General features: G+C 44.5%; 1 protein-coding gene across 8 annotated transcripts in view; it reads right to left on the reverse strand.

Moving 5' to 3' along the window:
- The window catches only part of ZBTB38 (zinc finger and BTB domain containing 38), a 120,952-nt gene that overhangs the window by 34,087 nt on the left and 68,171 nt on the right, over positions 1-18,694 (reverse strand). For 5 of the 8 annotated variants that reach the window (XR_013996791.1, XM_081106129.1, XM_081106128.1 and 2 more), the window contains one exon: positions 11,558-11,662. The gene's annotated coding sequence lies outside the window, so the exon portion shown is untranslated. Of the gene's footprint in view, positions 1-11,557; positions 11,663-12,418; positions 12,757-13,069; positions 13,150-13,366; positions 13,549-18,694 lie in introns of those variants that run through there. The other 3 variants (XM_081106132.1, XM_081106133.1, XM_081106130.1) reach the window with 3 other exon arrangements.

The following is an 18,694-nucleotide window of genomic DNA, read 5'->3' on the forward strand; positions in this document are numbered from 1 at the left end:
ATAACTTTTGTTCTGCTTGTAACATTTCAATATCTATACAATGATTCATTGTTCCCCTAAAATGTAAATGATGAGGTATAAGTATTCAAGCTTTCAAAACAACCATATAACAGTTCTTCAGGACCCCACCAACTGTTCGTTTCCATGTCAAACATTTCTTAATACATGAATCCTAGGAGGCAGAGGGGCAAATACCAAACTCTTCACTTTGCTTCAAAAGTAACTTTAAGGACAGGGTCAGCTCAAGCTTTTGAGAAGGACATGATACTCAACTCCTAATCAGCCTCATCCTCTCAGAGGCACCCAGCTCTCATTTTTAAAGGAGGGTTCCATCTTCACTAGCAAGTGATGCAACGAGAAAAGCAGTAATTGCTGAGAATGCGCAGACCTTTCTCAGGAGCTGCTTGCTCGGTCAGAGCGTTCCAAGTTGACATCACGCTCCATCATTGCAACACGCAACAACAATGCCAGAAACTAGATCACAGAATTGGAGCATGGACTACCTGGTAGTTGGGACTTCAAACAATGGGGTCAACACAATAAAATGCATCCACCCAGATTACCAATGTCCTCGGGGAACCTTCGCGAAGGGGACAATGGTGGCCAACCCAAGGAAGTAAATTCTGCTCTGGGGGGGGGGGGGGGTAAGAGGGCACACAGCTTGGTATGGAGAGCAGCCTAACATCTCGTGCTGGTGGGGACCCCTTGGAGAAAGGCTGCCTGTTCTGCTTTGTCTCCTCCCCCACTGTCAGCAAACAGCCCCACATTTGCAGCAGCTTCCCACCTGGTTCCAGGTGCACAATGCACAGAGATCATTTCTGTGAGCCCGGGCTCTCCTATACTCACCTGAGTCCTCGTACATACTTCCCTTGCACATTTCCTTCTCCCCTGTTTTCCACCATCCCTCCTCCTATGTTTTCTATCTCTTCTCTTCCACCTCCCCTTTTTCGAGTTTGAAGCCACTGCTGGCAACACTGCAATCTCTGGAGGGAGGCCAGGCGTGCTTGCGGCTGAGGCAGCCCAGGAATGCGAGACAGCCACCCTGCCTAGGGGTCAGGAGATGCAGGTGACTGGCAGAGCTGTCAGCAGTCCAGGTAGGTCTGACGGACAATTAGAAGCACAACAGCTTTCCTACCGTGGAAATGCTGCAAAAGCTCTGGCTGGCCACACAAATGGATGCACACCAGTGGTTCTCAACCTTCCTAATGCCGCGACCCTTTAATACAGTTCCTCATGTTGTGGTGACCCCCAACCATAAAATTATTTTCGTTGCTACTTCATAACTGTAATTTTGCTACTGTTGTGAATCGTAATGTAAATGTCTGATATGCAGGATGTGTTTTCATTGTTCGCGACCCACAGTTTGAGAACTGCTGGTTTAGACAAATGAAATCGACTGGGATAAGTTGTTGGGCAAGGAGAGGGAAGAATATTAACGTTCCAGTTAGCTTTTGACAACTTTACCCCAAAACAAATGTAATTAAAACGAAATGACGGTTTCTGGCCCTAATCAGGTGTCCAAACAGTTACCCTGTTCACCTGTTTTAGAGTGAAATTATCTGGGGGCAGGAGGACCAGGGAGCAATGACATAATAAGTTGTTTAGATTTTAAAAAGTTAAAAATTCCCCAAACAAACCCAAACCCACTGCAGATAAAAAACACACACAACAGGCTGTTTAGAAAAATTAGGCTTTAAATACACTGACCTGAAAACAATCTAAAGAACAGGCTGTTCTGTACAACAGCTCGAGTTTCTGCTTGTGCTTTCATTTTAGAAAACAAACACTCAGACGCCACAGTGGGAGGAGCTCCACACGGGGATTCAAACTCACAGAAAATGGCCCCCGGGTCGGAAACTGAACACAACCGACAGGGCACTGGACGGACTCTCTGGGAATACAGGCCACTTACCTTTCACAAGAGTCATTATCTAGGGACAGAGATAACTCCCTCCCCCCGGCAGTAACATAAATCATGGTCTCCAAAGTGTTTGCTGGACGCCACAGTGACTAATCACCCCACTTTTGTTCTCCCTGCTCAGGGAACCTCCTGGGGGGCAAACAGGTCATTTTAAAAGCTAGGTAGCTGCTGGGTTTGGAGGTAAGGCTCCCATTCAAACTAATAAAAGAGAGGGGAAAAAAAGACCTCAAAAAGTATTTCCTAAAGTACAGAGAAGTGCAAATCATCTTATCAGAAACTCATACCGTTAAATAGAGAAGAAAGTATTAAAATAGATCAGTTGGATGTGGCAAAAAGCTCTTGGTTATTTTTAAATGTCAAAATCAAAGACAAATATTAGGAGCATTAAATACACAACAAACAGACCCTGGCCAGGTGACTCAGTTGGTTGAAGCGTCATCCCGTACACCAAAAGGTTGCAGGTTCAATTCCTGGTCAGGGTGCGTACAGGAGGCAACCGATCGATGTCTCTCTCTCTCTCTCTCTCTCTCTCTCTCTCTCTCTCTAATCAATAAAAAACAAAACAAAAATAAAAACATATCCATGGATAAGGATTAAAAATATATACACATGCAACAAACAGGATGAGTGTAATAGTAATAATTTTCTAGTTTAAAAGTTCGTAATTTTAGGGTGAATTTTTAGAGTGACATATTAAGGGGCAGACTGGACCATTTAGGTAGCCACCTCCCTGTGTGTGTGTGTGACATAGATAAACTTACCCCATATTCCTTCTGTACTCCATCGATAGGAATGACGCATGTTACTGATAACCAGCTTGTACTTTGATTAACACTTGTGATGACGTATGTTACTGACAGCCACTTGGACTGTCGTGGGCCAGAACAGACTTAAAAAATGGGTCCCCGAATCAGACATCGATCAACGTCCCATATACTCTTACTCAGACAATGAGAAACTCACTTTGTAGTCTATATTCATTTAGGGGGGAAAAAAATGTTCTCTCGGGAAATTTACGGTGCTTCTGTGCAAAAAGTCAACCTACAGCGTGTAAGTGGCTCAAGAAACTCCAGAATTGCTCGACCTTGACTGGAAAAAAATGTTTAACCCAATTTATTAGCATAGCGCTCGGGGTAGGCCAGTTCTCTAACGTGTGAGTAAAACCCCATCCGGGGCTTCATTTCACTGCCACATCATCGCTTTTTCCGTCAATCCTAGTGCCTTCTGCTTCCGCAAAATGGTCCTCCCTTCCTCTCCCTTTAAGGCAAAGGTGGAACTCATATAAGTCCAAGCAAAGGGCAGAACACACCACAGGCACCCAGGCTGCAGGGGTGACTGTGGCCACTGTGACACTGCTTCCACCGATGAGCATGAGAGACGGCAGTGAGCCCTCGAGAAACTGCTCTCTGAGTTCATGGCAGGGACTACAGGACCAGATAAACCGGCATGAAGCAGGGACAGACCAGAATGCTGAGTAAGTTTATAAAAAGGAAATCTCACTTTGGTCTAGGAGCGAATGAATCAGCGTTCTGTTAGAGCTAATCAGAAACCTCCAAGCTTAAAATGAAGATGCACGTAAGCTGGGGGCGCCTGAGATTCGAACGCGAGCCTCTCGTGCCTGGTAAGGTAATACATTCAGCTCTGTGCTTACTGAATTGCTGGCCTTCTGATCTAACCGTAATCAACTCTACAAATAACCAGAAGTTGTTCTGACGCGGGAACAGGAAGAACACAAACAAAACGGGGCCTAGAAACGCTAGTCAACGCACAAAGCAGGAAGTGACAGCTCATCTACACCTGGCTAGGACACAGCGTGCCTTCACCGCTGCTGAAATGGCCCCAGGATGCCCCTCCAGGAGGTAAACCGTCACTGGATTTCTCACGAAAAACGCACCGCGGGCTGAACATGGCTCAAGGCAGTAGACAGCAAACTGGGTTGTGCAAGCTGGGTCTTCTTCCTCACCCTCCCTGAGAATGTGTTTAATTCCTTTCACAATTAAATTAGTGTATGGCTTAGTAATTTTCATTTAAATGAAAGGAAAAATGCTTTAACAAAATAGGAAAGAGCCTTCTGCTGCTCCCAGTTTAAAAAGACATTTTCTTTACCACCTTAAATGGCAGCCATCCCAGAGCTTCAGCGGTTCAGCAGGATGGAAGTCTGCATCGTGGTGTCCACTGTGGCTGCGAGAGGCCCTCTCCAGCGGGACAGGCAGCCCCTCCAAGCTCTGTTGGCAGACGGCCACCTCCCACTCTCCTGATAACCTGCCTTAGGACGGGACCTGCCTGTTTCTGCACAGCGTACGGGACTGGGTACAGGACACTGGGTTCTGCTCCCAGTTGCCCACTAACTGTGTGACCTTGAGCAAGTCCTATGACTTCCCGGGACTCCCATTTCCTAATCTGGACTGTGAGGAGGTTGGGCTAGTTTATGTCTCACGTTCTTTGTAGCCATAAAATGTGAAAACCGTGATTCCCCACCTCCCATTTTGCACCCTTTTGATTGACTCCCAGCTAAGTCTGGCTAGTACTAGGGCACCCACGAGGACAGTCAGAGGAAATCTTGAAATGGGGACCACAGAAGGCCTCAGATGTGGATTTTATCTGCTTTTTCTGCCGAAGAGGAAAGAAAGTACTGCTGAAAGGAACCTTAGCCATCATTGAGCCAAACCTCTGGTGACAGGTGAGGAAACCACGCCAGCAAAATTCCTCGACTTTCTTTCCCAAGGTTGCAGATCAGGCAAGGGAGCAAGTCCAGGCCTCCCGGCTGCTCTCTCACACAGAGGTCTTTTCACCTCCCTCCGCAGGGCCTCAGAGGGTAATCGACAAACACTTACCCAACAGCTCTGGGCAATACCCCAAGGAACTCTTTTAAACTTTCAACTGGCCTGGCCACTCTGGGAACACTTAGACAGGCATAGGGACAGCAACAGCTCTAGTGAGACACAAACTGGCTGATTTCATCAGTGCAGAAATCCGTTAGCCTTCTGACTGAAAGAAAAGCTTGCAGCAGCACCTAGCTGGTCGATAAGGGTCTGTGAGGGAGATAGGAGGCCTCACGAGGGTGGGGTCCTGCTCTGGTACCTGGCACAGAGCGTTGATATTTACTGGACAGATTCAAGTCTGCACGATACCTCCGCTCCATTTGCTTCTTGTAAAAAAATCTGAGCTTAGAATAACACCGGAGACCAGGGTCTCTAAGCCTCTAACCCAGCGGTTCTCAACCTGTGGGTCGCGACCCCTTTGGGAATCGAATGACCCTTTCACAGGGGTCGCCTAAGACCATCGAAAACACATATATAATTACATATTGTTTTTGTGATTAATCACTATGCTTTAATTATGTTCAATTTGTAACAATGAAAATACATCCTGCATATCAGATATTTACATTATGATTCATAACAGTAGCAAAATTACAGTTATGAAGTAGCAACGAAAACAATTTTATGGTTGGGGGTCACAACATGAGGAACTGTATTCAAGGGTCGCGGCATTAGGAAGGTTGAGAACCACTGCTCTAACCTAAAAGCAGAAACAACGACCTACTGCATACTCTCAGTCTGTGGCTGGGAAACCACCCGGGGTTGGAGAGAAGAGGCAGGATTCTGGAGTCAGATAACACCCAGGATGTGAAAAATCTCACATTGGCAGCATCACGGAGCCTCTTGGCCTCGAGTCCACCACACCCGGTTACCCCGAGTTTCTAATAAGATGGCCGGGATCATGCACACAAGGTGCAGAGCCGACTCCAGGAAAGTCAGTCTGTCTTCTCCTCTTGGGAACGATGGGTATAAACCCTGTTTCTAGGCCAGGCAAAGCTCCAGGCCACTGGCATCCTCGTCCAAGAGAAGCGACCATCAACGGATGCCAACAACGTTACAAAATGACTCAGTATCGTTTTGATAAATATATTCCCATTAAGTCATTCGATTTTTCAAACACGTACAAGAAGCATAAAACACAATTCAATGTATACAAGTAAAACAGGTTTTACATCCTCCATACATAGCTTAGACAAACATATATGTATGTCTCAACCTTTTCTTGTGAGTAAGCAGAGAGCTAGGACTAGGAGGGAAAAAATTATTTTCTCATCTCACAAAATGAGGTTGGGATAGATGAACAACGTGAACTACTAGCCTCAAAATTACATGATCCCAAGATGCAGAGAATGAGGGAACTACGATATGACAGATGCTTATTGACCAGAAGACACAGACTCAGATAGATAAATGCACTGAAATGTTTTAATGGCATGACTGTACAATGTTGCTGCCATTATTACTGGTAACAACAGTTATCGTTAAGGGCCGCTGGCAAAAACACTCAGTTTAAATATGTCGGTTGAAACTCAGAGCAAAGGCAGAACCACGCCCTGGGGGGGGGGGGGCCCTAATCTAGAGATTGGGAGGCCACTCAGTTTGATCTTCCCACCCAGTGTTAAGGGGGTGGATCTCATGATGTCGCCAGGAACTCAAGGCCCACCCAGATGTGATGTAGCTTCCTGTTATTCGAGTATAAATAAATCTGCTTGCGGTGCTGATGCTCTCTGCGTCTGTCCCTCCATCAGAGGGCAGATGCCACACCCAGGACCAGCTTTCACTCTATTTCTGTCTCAGTCTTGTGTTTTTTTCATTTTTCCTTAAACCTCGTTGCATTCTAATCAAGATTCATCAACCCCCACGTTTTCTCTCTCTTCGATGCTTGCGGGAAGAGAGAACCCCCTTCCATAGTTATAGCTACATTGGTTTTGCAAACTCTGAGCATAGGGAGAGGGTCTCACCACCCACTCCATAGGAAAGGAAGCTGATCTGCGGGCTGTGTGTAGCCCAGTGCTGCTACAGGTACAACACAGACAGGGAAGGTGGGTATGATAATGTCGCCATTCCTTAATTATCTGGGGTCCGATCGTTTTTATCTTATTGCAAATATAATCCATAAACATTATGATACAAATACAGAACTTTTGAGCACAGAAGGTCTCTAATAGAAATTGGAGTTGAAATCAGCATATCAAGTCTCAAGTTTATCCCTTCCTAGCATGTGCACTTGTTAATCTTCATCACAACAGTGATCCTTTAAAATGAAAATTCCCAGGGGCCCCACCCTAAATCGACTGAATCAGAATCTCTGGGCCAGGGGTCTGGAAACCTACATTTTAGCAAGTTCCTCGGGTTGATTCTTATCCATATTAAACTGTAAGCCACCTGAACTATCAAGGATAGATGAGCGATGGTGGGAGGTACGCTCTTTCTATGATAAAACTAACACATTAAAATAAGTCACAAAGATAAGGCTTTGTGTATAGATGCACATTATGCAGAAATTTGCATACACACAGGAGGTTGTCAAGGGAAAGGAATCAACATTTACTAATTGCCTGCGATAGTATAGCTCTTGACCAAATTACAGTATGTGACTCAATCTTCAAAATAATCCTATTTGAGTTATGGATGAAAAAAGTTAAGGCTTAGGCAGAGTAACAAGCCTGGGATAGGGCCCAGCACGGTTGGGAAACTAGATTTATCTGACCCAGTCTTCTCATTCTATTGTATTAAGCTCATATGCCTATGAAAGCACACACACACACTCATGTCATAAGATAGCCATTGTTAGGTCGCAGAGAGCCCAGGATCGGATACATGCAGACATGTGACGAGATAATGGACTACCCCTGGCATTTCTAACAGATCAGCATGCCAGACACAGATACTGGCTTCTCCACGACCCCCACACAGATACTGACTCCTTCCTGAATACCTTGCTGACTCCCTGCAGCTGAAACTTCCTCAGCTGAATACCTCAGCTCATGTCCCTGCCCCTCACCCAACTGCAGTATAAAAAAAGCGTCCCCCTCCCTGTTGGCATGAATCCACGTGCCCTGTCCTTGGGGGTACGTGGGTCTCCCGGGACGCAGAATAAACTTTCCTTCCTTCCTTTTCTGATCAACTCTCTTTATTTCCTTCGCCGCCTCCTGAGCCACCTAACCTAACAGTCATATGGTAAAAAGGCATAGGAATTAAATTATTTTTAGAACTTCTTTGCATCAACAGAAATGTAGTTTTAAAGAACTTACAATATCAAAGAATATTCTTTGGTCTATCTGCTGACAACAGAATAAAGGGTATGACTACTACCAAAACCACATTTAACAGCCTGAATGTTAGTAACCAGAAGTGTGTTTTGAGGCTTGCAAACTTAATGGCAATTCATGATTTGCTCAAGCTACAAATTTTTGCAAATGAAACATCTTCATATTCATTCTGTAAGTCGTATTACCTTACCAAGCAAAACGCCAACGAACATGGTTTAGCACATGTCAATCCAATGACCATTCCGGGCCCCCCCTCCCCCTCCAGCATCTGACATTCCAGGTCTCCTCCACTGGGAAACTCCCTTCTGCTGGCTCTGGGGTCATGTTCTCCCATGGTTCTTCCTTGCTCTTTTGCCAAAATTCTCTCTAGATCCTGCCTAGGTCCTTCCTTCTTTTCTCATAAGGCTCCATCCTCAACTTCTGCCTCCATATAGTCTTTCTGAAAACAATCTCTTCTCCCACCTCCTGACTTATTTGTATTGCAAGGACTCCCAACCCAGCCCCGGCCTTCCTCTGGAGCACAAAGCCCCCATCTGTCCGGGGGATGCCATAATCCAACACTTCAAACTCAGCACCTCTAAAACACAGCCTCTCACCTCCCTCCAAGCTTCTTCCGCAGATATCGCTGCTCTGGAAATATGTTGGCGTTAGCTGTTCCTTCTCCACTGAGAGGGCAGATTGTGTCAATCCTTCCTTTTGCATCAGTTCCTTTCCCATTTCACTGCCATCACCCATTTCAGGCTTCCCCCCATCCTTTCTAACTGGTCTTCCTGTCTCTAGTCTCTGTCCTGCCTTTCTTCCCCATGTCCCCACAGCTACCAAAAGGACACACTCCTCATGTGCAGCCATGATACTCCACTGTCCAAATATCTTCAATGTCTTCTACTATTTAATCCACTCATACTTCCTAGCTTGGCATTCAAGACCAGTACATTTGGTACCCAATGTTCTCCAGTTGTATTTCCCATCAGATGCCTCTACAGACCAGTTCTGACTCAACTGGGCTCACTACCTGTCCCTGAAATTGCTCCGTGCTTTCCTATTCTGCTACTTCTGTCTCAAATGCCTCCTCCTCATCTCCTTGATGGAAACCACAGTCTTCAAGGACTTGCTTAAATGTTGTTTTTTTCCTCAAAAAAGAGTCCCCTGACTCCCAGAGGACCTCTTCCTCTTCAAATCACCAATATATATATGTATTTTTTGGCATTTACCATGCCGTTATTTTTGTGTATTTTATTTCCTCACCTACAAAACCGTCTGACAGGCCAGGCCCCTGTGGCTCAATGGCTGAGCGTGAACCCATGAACCAGGAGGTCACAGTTCAATTCCCAGTTAGGATACAAGCCCGGGTTTTGGGCTCGATCCCCAGTAGGGAGCGTGCAGGAAGCAGCCAATCAATGATTCTCTCTGATCATTAATGTTTCTATCTCTCTCCCTCTCCCTTTCTCTCTCTGAAATCAAAAAAACACATCAAACACACACAAAAGGTCTGAGAGGGAAGGAACCAGATCTTTTTGATGCTGAATCCTCCGTTCTCTCTAGCACAGTGTCACACTCATAGTAGTTACTCAAGGGGGATTTGCTGCATTACATTTAGAGGACTCCTAAAAGTTTGCAAAGCACATTTACATTCAACATCTCATCTGTTCTATTTGGAGCTTAAGTTTATTACAGGTAGCATTCAAGACTTACAATCTGATTTCTGTTGCTAAATGCAATTATCGGCACTATCTCTAACTTTGTAACTTCATTATTTTTGTTGTTAATCCTCACCTGAGGATATTTTTCCATTGATTTTTAGGGAGAGTGGAAGAGAGAGGGAAAGACAAAGAGAAACATTGTGAGAGAAACATTGATTGGTTGTCTCCGCACGAGCCCTGACCAGGGCCTGGGACGGGGAGGAGCCAGCAACCAAGGTACGGGCTATGGACCAGAATCAAAGCTGGGATCCTTTGGTCCACAGGCTGACGCTCTATCCACTGAGGCAAACCGAGGCAAACCGGCTAGGACTATAACTTTGTACCTTTAAATGACAGTATCTCTTACATTGCTTTACTTTGAACACTCATAGTGCCATGTGGCCTCTAAAGCTAAAAAACAGCATTTTGAGTCAAAGAAAGCTACTTGCCAAACTGGTTTTTCTCTCTGCCTACAGGTTAAGTGCACAAATGAAAGGCCTCTATAAGCAGATGAGAGTAATGGGAAAATCAAAATTTTAAAGAGAAGTAAGAAATTCCTTTCTGAAGATGTTAAGATAAAAAAAAAAAAAGATTTTCCTGTCTATCTAGTTGGAATCTTATTTATGGGTCAGTCTCCAACATTCTTGGAGTTGCTATTCTAGCATATTAACAATAAAAAACCTCTAACTGTTGAACGATGATTCCTTGCTAAGAGACTGAATATGGCTAATAACAATGATGGTCTTGAATACCCAAGTGCCTTGGAGGAGCTCGATTAACATTTGTTGAATGAACAAGTAAATGAATGAATTCAGAGAAGGCCTTCCTATTTATTGTTTGTAAATTGAAAGTGTAAGTTTTCAGAGATGAATGGAAGGACATGTTAAATCTGAAAAAGTGGGGGAAAGTGCAATGAGGGGCAAGAATTGTGATATGTCAACTCTTTTTGTGATGGATCCTACTCTGGCTGCTGGAGAAGCAGGTGAAGGAGGGCGGATGTCAGGCACTGCCCGTCTGACTAGATCTCTTAGGAGTTTAGGTTGCAAGTTCCTCCAGGGCAAGCACTCTGTGGCTCTAGCACTGTGCTTTGCATATAAAATGTGCACCATAAACGTAGTATGAGATGCAAAGACCTTCCTGAGCTGCCTGTGCATGTTGACATTTCAGTCCTTCACATCTATTCTTCCTTACCTCATAGGAATAGTTAAAAATACAACACTTAATCCCGTAACACACACACACACACACACACACACACATGTACTTGACAACTGGTAGTTGTTATCATCATCTTTGAGGCTTTGTATATACCTCAAAGGTAGCATTTACTGGACTGTGTTGTCAGTACTTGTCTGCACAGGTTGCAAGTGTCCTGGGGTAGGCTTTTCATCCTTTTACTAGTATGCTCAGTGCCTAGCACGGTGCTCACTCCACAGCAGGCTCTGAGGCTGGTTGCATGACTAAGCAATCGAGGTCCAGGTTCAAGGCCTGCCTCTATCCCAGCCCACTGGGTCACCTTGAAGAGTCAAACTATCTGGGCCTCAGTGATGTCTATTGGTCCTTCCAGCCTAGAGAAGCTAGCAATCTATAAGGAGACTTACAGAAGCTCTCATGACAGTCACTGGCAGAACTGAGAGGAGAAACCAGTTCCTGGAGTCTCATTCACTTAGTTCACCCTTCGTCACAGAGGCCTCACACACGTCTCCTTAATAACAATTCGCTTAAATGTCATTGTCACTTAGTGTAATCCCCAACCCTGGTGGATCACTGGCACAAATCACACGCCCCTTGGGAGTCCTTCAGTCCCTTAGAAAAACCATTTCCTCTTTCATGTAGACTTCAGAGACACACAAATTTAGTTACCTCAGGTAGAACGAATCAGCCTTAACAAACTTAGTTTCTTGTGCTTCGGAAGAAATCACTTGGAAATCCTTGGTTCTGAATCCTCCATCTCTTCCACATCAAGATCTAAAAAAAGAAAAGCGCAGTGTCTCAAGATTAGCTGCCAGGATATGATGTGTCAGCAACAGTAGTCATTACAATTAGCATTCGCATTGAACACCTACTATAAGTCAAGCACTGAGCAAAGTGATTGACATACGTGACCTCATATAGTCTTTAGAATACCCCTGAAGATGGTAGGCCTTCCCCACTTTACAGCCATACTGAGAGAGACTCTGAGAGGTCACAGAATATGCTCAAGGTCACACAACTAGGTTCTGTTGATCTGGGACTTAAACCCAGGTTCAACTGATTCCAAAGCCTGGCTTATTAACCTGTAAGTTGGGGTTTTAAAATTTTTTTTGACATGACCCACCGTTTTTAAAAATTATATAAACAAACTCCAAAATGTCAAACATCAAAACAGTGCTTACTCTTACTGTGTGCAATGCATTAAGACTCGATTCTTCTCTATATCTTTTCAAAAATTCCAAGAGTAACCCATTCAACTGATTTCACAATCTTCTAATGGGTCCCTACTCATTAGAAAAACACCTCGCTTAGATACAGCACCTCACTAGTAGTTTCTCTCAAAGCACGCACTAAACCCTCCGATGCTTTTCAACCTTGAGAACCTGACCGAGTAGTTGAGCTTTCTAATTAGGAGAAAAGTCTTTAACCGTTAAAATAGGTATAAGGCACCATAACGCATATCATCTATAACGAATCCTTAAGAGCTATATTCAATTAGGGCCAAAGTCCAGAATGGTATTAATCACTTACCTATAGCAGAGTGGAAGTTATAAAGCGGAATCGCAGATGCACTAAAATCTAAGGTGATTAGTATACACTCTGCAAAAAAGTGGCTAACAGCGGGCGGCTGGGTTAGACCAACTGAGCAGACCTAACTCTACTGCAGAAGTAGGAGGCTGGGATTGCACCCCCACTGGGGGGCAGGGCCCTGCCTTTGCATTTTCCATTCAATTAAAGGGTTTTGGTGTTGAAACAGGGAAATCATCAAGTCTCCGTAGGGTCAGGTCCGGGGTCCGAGTCGCAGTCTGGGGGTGGGGAGGTGCGACTGTCAGCGCAGCGCCCGAGCCTGTTGGACCCGCGCCCAGAACGTCCCTTGGGTGCGCATTTCTCCCCGGCCCCCCGCCCCCCGGCACAGCTGCGCAGTTGGGCCGCTAGTTGCAGCGCAACCTGACCGACTCCGCAGCGGAGCCCCCTCCCCGGCGGCGCAGGCCCGGAGCCCGGGCACCTGCGGGCGCGCGGTCCCTGCAGCGGCTCAGCTCCCGGCGCCGGCGGAGCCCATAGCCCGCGCCAGGCTCCCCAGCCAGGTCTCGATCTCCCCCCGGGGACGGGAGGGGCAGGCCGGCCGCGCTCGGAGCCCAGCGCCCACCGGCCGCGCACGCAGACCCAGCGACTGGCACTTACGGGGTTGGACTCCGCCGCCGCGCGCGCGTTTCCCGGGGGGTCCATGGCGCTTCCGGACCCGCCAGGCCGCCGCGCCGCGCAGCACCGCCCAGAAAATGGACGCCGGCTGGGCTCTGCCAGCCCGGCCCGCCCCCGGCGCTGGGCACTGGCCGCGGCCCGTCCGGGAGGAGGTCGGCCCGACCCTCTGCACCGCGGGCCGGTGCTGCAGGGGGCTCGCCGCGCCCTGGCCGGGGCCCCGGGAGGGGAGCAGCGGGACCCGGGGGCACCCACGGAGGCCCCGCGAAGCCCCAGACCTACCCAGCGGACAGCGGCCTCCGCCTCCACCTTCTCCGGGGAAAACACAAGCCAGAACTCGCGGAAGGACAACCCGCCTAGGGGCCTGCCGCCGAGGAGCCCAGTCGCCATTAGAACACGGCCTGGGCCCGCAGCAGGGTCCCGGGGTCCCTGACCCGGATCCCAGACAGCAGCCCAATCCTGCGCATTGGAGAGAGGCAGGAATCGGAGAAAGTCAAGTGCAGTTGTAATTTAGTTAAATTCTCAGGACGAGGGATGTCACCTGCGCTTTCCCATGGCTGTCAGGGCCTAGATTGATTTTCCGCACATGGCATAAAAGTTATTTCACGCAAAAGACCCAGCTCTCTTCCTTATATAAAGGCTACTGACTGCTAGGCTCTTCCTTCTGAGACCCAGGGACTGCTCACTGAGAAAGTATTTACTGAGGGAGGCCTGCCACAAACTCACGTAGCCAACAGCCTAGTGCACTAACGTAAGGTTTTGTTTGCTTGTTTTTAAAAACCCATCCGTGTGTCCTGTGTCTTGGTAGTATGAGTCTTATTTAAAATTTTTCTTTAGAAAAGATTCACTCCCAGGTGACAATTTAGGATGGAAAGGCTGTTCTTTGCTTCGCTTTATCCTGTTTTTAGCTTGGAGTGCCGCGTTCGCAATTCTGCATCCCAGGTCCCGACCATGTTTCCAGAACGGGACCATTTTGATGAATAAAGTAGATTCCAACAGTAAATACAAAACCAATAAAACTTATTGATTTTAAATAATCAGGGAAAATATATTGCCTTAAAATCAAATTAAAGGGTCATGAAATTAAAAAAAATAAAGTATTTGGTGCCACAAATAAATCTTATCACCAGACCTCATAACTAAATAAATAAGTAGGCAGGGTTTTGAAGACTGGCAGGTTGGACAACATGCATACACATGTACACGAGCAGCTCCCACCCCCCTCAAAGCCCAGCACCCTTTATTCTCTCTCCCTAGGCCACATGTTTAGAAAGATCTATTCCACCAAATTGCACGTATTACCTAATGATTCATCTTCCCACTTAGAAAAATGATCCTGCAGTGTTTTTGTTAATGTAACTGCCAATCAGAGCTTCTACAAAACTTGAGCTAACCTGTTGTTAATTGTGGATTCCAACCTAATGAAACCTGTGGTTTGATTGCAAGTTTATGTGTTTTCATTGAGGCTTTTGGAAACGGAAAATCACATGGGCCTCCAACAAAATGGAGGCACCTGAATTAGGAGCCACGGGCAGTGCTCTCTGGGCTTCTCTGAGACTGGAAGGTGGGAGGTGGTAGAGCAAAGTAATTTGGCCTTTGGATTCTGTCTGCCTGGGTTTAAAGCCCAGCTTTGTCACTTTACACGGTCACTCACTATATAACTTTAGGCAAATTACTCACTTTCCCTGAACCTTGGCTTCCTCATCTGTAAAGTGAGGCTACTTTTAATACAACACTTACCTCGTCGGGCTTTTTGATAATAAAATGGGATAGCACATAAGAAGCATCTACAGTAGTGCCTGGCACATAGTAAGTTGTCTGTAAGTGTAAACAGTTGTGGCTCTTAGTGCTGGAAGTCAAGTATGCAGAGCTCTAAGTCCAAGCGGTCAGAACCATAGCTTCAGTGTGTAAAGCAACCTTTATACCCTAGAAATTTTCCATGGGTAAGCTGCCAGGGTCACATGGTGACTGACATAAAGGGATTTAAACACAGGTCTGACTCCGCAGTCCACTTTCTGTGCTGCTAACATGTTCCAAGGTGGTACCTTGATCAGAAGCTGTCGACAGCTTGTTAAGGGTGAAATCGGCTCTGGCTTTCCTAAGAGGCTTAGCAAATGAATGACTCCTTACATCCACTTGGGAATTCACATACAGTGGCATTTCTTTCTTGTTAGAGCTACATGTTTCTCCAGAAACGAGTAGATTTCCCCAAATTGTTATTAATAACTAAAATATCATGGCAACAGTTTTAAACACCACAACCTAAACCTTACATAATCAGCCTGTCCTTCGAAATTTTCCACCCTTCCTCATAACCAGTCGCAGATTCTCTCTCTTAATCATTCTTCTGACTATGGGGAACTATCTGGAAATTTCCCGGAACGTCCCAACTTGTCACCATTTTATTCTTTTCTGGAAAGGTTTATTCTTTAAAAAAACAAAAAACCTCAATGTGATTTCTTTTTCTATAGCTTTAGAATACTTTTCATTGTAATAGATTTGCTAATCACCAAAAAATACCTAAGACTTTAAGATTCTCTCCTCTCTCCTTAAATTTATATCCATTCTTCAACATCTCCACAGCATGGCTCCTGATCCTTTTCCCGTGGCCTTTTTAGGCGTTCCTTGTTTTCTACCTCATTTCTTTTAATTCCCACTATTCCATTATGTTACAACTGTCTGCTTGCACTTTTTGATTTAGGAATATTGGCCAATTTAACATTTATGGCCCCCCTTCTCTTTATTTTTTAAGGTTTCAATATTATCATTATATATAAATAGATGTAAGTGGTGTGTCTATTAAATCCACTTGCTTCCTTTGACTCATTCTGCCTCCCATATTTGCAGCACTCTGTGAACTCAATTTATTGTTTTACTTTTCCTCTCTTTCCCTCATCCTGGGCACAGATTCTATCGCTTGGCCTCCCTTGATGTGGCTGCTTATCTCTTTTCTTAAAGCATTTTAAGAAAGTGCCTGTCTGAACCATTTTCTCTAATCTCCACCACGTTCCTGAAAGGCCTCTTGTGATACTGTGTTGAGAAGTCTACCAAAGCCCAGGAAGAGACAGTGTTTAGAAAAGGGGTGTCAACTTCCAATGCCCACGGGAGCCAGCAGGAAGTAATGTGAACCGGGGCCAACAGGATAACCGGTGTCCCACCTAAATGGGGAGTGCGGGTGGTCACCACCCAGCCCCAGAGTAACTGTTGCCAGGTGGGAATCCCAGGTCCGCACAATTTTCCAATGAAGCCCAAACCAGGAATTTTATATAAAATATATGAAATGTCGATTACTTAAAAAAAAAAAAAAAGAATCTGAATCTGATCAAGTCTCTACTTGTAACTAGCCATTTACAAGAAATTTCTGAGACAGAGGAACATGTAAAACAGCACCAAGAAACACAATCATCAAATTTCAGAATGTGGGAAACTATGGGACAAATGTTTTTTTCAACCAATTTTTTTTTTAAATATATTTTATTGATTTTTTACAGAGAGGAAGGGAGAGAGATAGAGAGCCAGAAACATCGATGAGAGAGAAACATCGATCAGCTGCCTCCTGCACATCTCCCACTGGGGATATGCCCGCAACCCAGGTACATGCCCTTGGCCGGAATCTAACCCGGGACCCCTCAGTCCACAGGCCGATGCTCTATCCACTGAGCCAAACCGGTTTCGGCTCAACCAATTTTTTATAGCAATAGCAAGAATGAAAGAAAGGGCCCTAGCTGGTTTGGCTCAGTGGATAGAGCGTCAGCCTGTGGACTGAAGGGTCCCAGGTTTGATTCCAGTCAAGGGCATGTACCTTAGTTGCGGGCACATCCCCAGTAGGGGGTGTGCAGGAAGCAGCTGATCAATGTTTCTAACTCTCTCTATCCCTCTCCCTTCCTCTCTGTAAAAAATCAATAAAATATATATTTTTAAAAAAGAATGAGAGGCAGGAAAATCTATAGATTAAATGAAATTTGAGGAAATATTAATTGCACTGTATAAACCTTAGAACAAATTGTGTGTTGTTGTTGTTGTTTTTTAATGGCCAAACTGGACACATATGAATGCTATGATATATTAAAGAATTATTGTTTTTGTTGGTGTGGTAATGACACTGTGGTTATTTTTGTTTCTTAGTAACCCACATTTTAAAATGTATTTTTTAGTAATCCACATTTTTAAAACTTTTTAAGAAATATTTCAGTTATAGAAAAGTTGCAAAAATAGTACCAAAAATACCTATATATACTCTACCCATATCTATTTATCTATTATTTTTTCCTGCAGACATTATTCTCTTATATACCTAAATACATCAGCATTTATTTCCGCCCCCCACAAAAAAAGGGGCTTTCTCTTAGTATCTTTATCTTTTGGAGAATGATACAAAAATATTTCAAGAAAAACTTATATGATCTGGGATTTGCTTTAAAATACTACAAGAGAGGATTTACATGAAACAAGATTGGCCAGCAGTTGAGAATAGTTGAAGCTGTGTGATGGCGACACAAGGGTTCATTTAACTGGTTTGTCCATCTGTTTAAAATGTTCATAATAAAATTTTGAAAGATTATGTTAATGAAAGACTTTAAAATGACACAAAATACTTATGATATAAATGAGTAAAAAGATACAAAATTGTCCACAAAATATTATCTCAACTATTAAAAATATCACAAGGCATGGATAAAAGACTGAAAGGATACACGCCAAAATGCTAACATTCCAAATTATTGAATAGTATCATATTTTACTTTTATAATTAGGAGAAAGAAGTTAATACAATTACAATATTAGAGCCCTTAGCCTGTTTGCTCAGTGGATAGAGCGGCAGCCTGGAGATTGAAGGGTCCCGGGTTCCATTCTGGTCAAGGGCATGTACCTGGGTTGCAATCTCAATCCCTGGTGCCGCGTGTAGGAGGCAACCAACCCGTGTGTCTCTCTCTCATTGAAGTCTCTCTCTCTTATCCCACCCTCTCCCTTCCACTCTCTTTAAAAATCAATGGAAAAATATCTTCTGTTGAGGATTAACAACAACAACAAAAAATTAGAAACAAAAACAATGGTAACTGATTCAATTAAAACTATTGTTAAAAGTCAAACAAAATACATATGTGGACTAGAATAGCCAATGAGCTACCAATTTACAGGTTTTGACTTAGAAAATAAGTACACAAACTATGGTCTCTGGACCAAATTTGCCTGCCACCTGTTTTTGTATAACGTACAAGCTGAGGATGGTTCTTAACATTTTTAAATGCTTGGGGGGGGGGGGGGCCAAAAGGAGAATAATATTTCATGACATGAAAATTACATGGAACTCAAATTTCAGTGTCCATAGGTAAAGTTTTATTGGGACCCAGCCACAGTCATTTCTGTATCTATGGCAGTGCATAGATTATTATTGTTATACTTAATATTATATATTATTATATTTTTAATTTCACCATTAAAAAGTTTTGGGAAATTTTTCTCTGTTGTCATATAAGTACATACTATCTTCAATTTTGCCTTAATTCACAAAGCCTAAAATATTTACCCTTGCACAGCCGGCATGGCTCAATGGTTGAGCGTCGAACTATGAACCAGGAGGTCATGGTTCGAATCCCGATTAGAGCACAT

Source organism: Myotis nattereri (assembly GCF_964212035.1).
Source record: "Myotis nattereri genome assembly, chromosome: 14".
NCBI classification, from domain to species: Eukaryota; Metazoa; Chordata; class Mammalia; order Chiroptera; family Vespertilionidae; genus Myotis; species Myotis nattereri.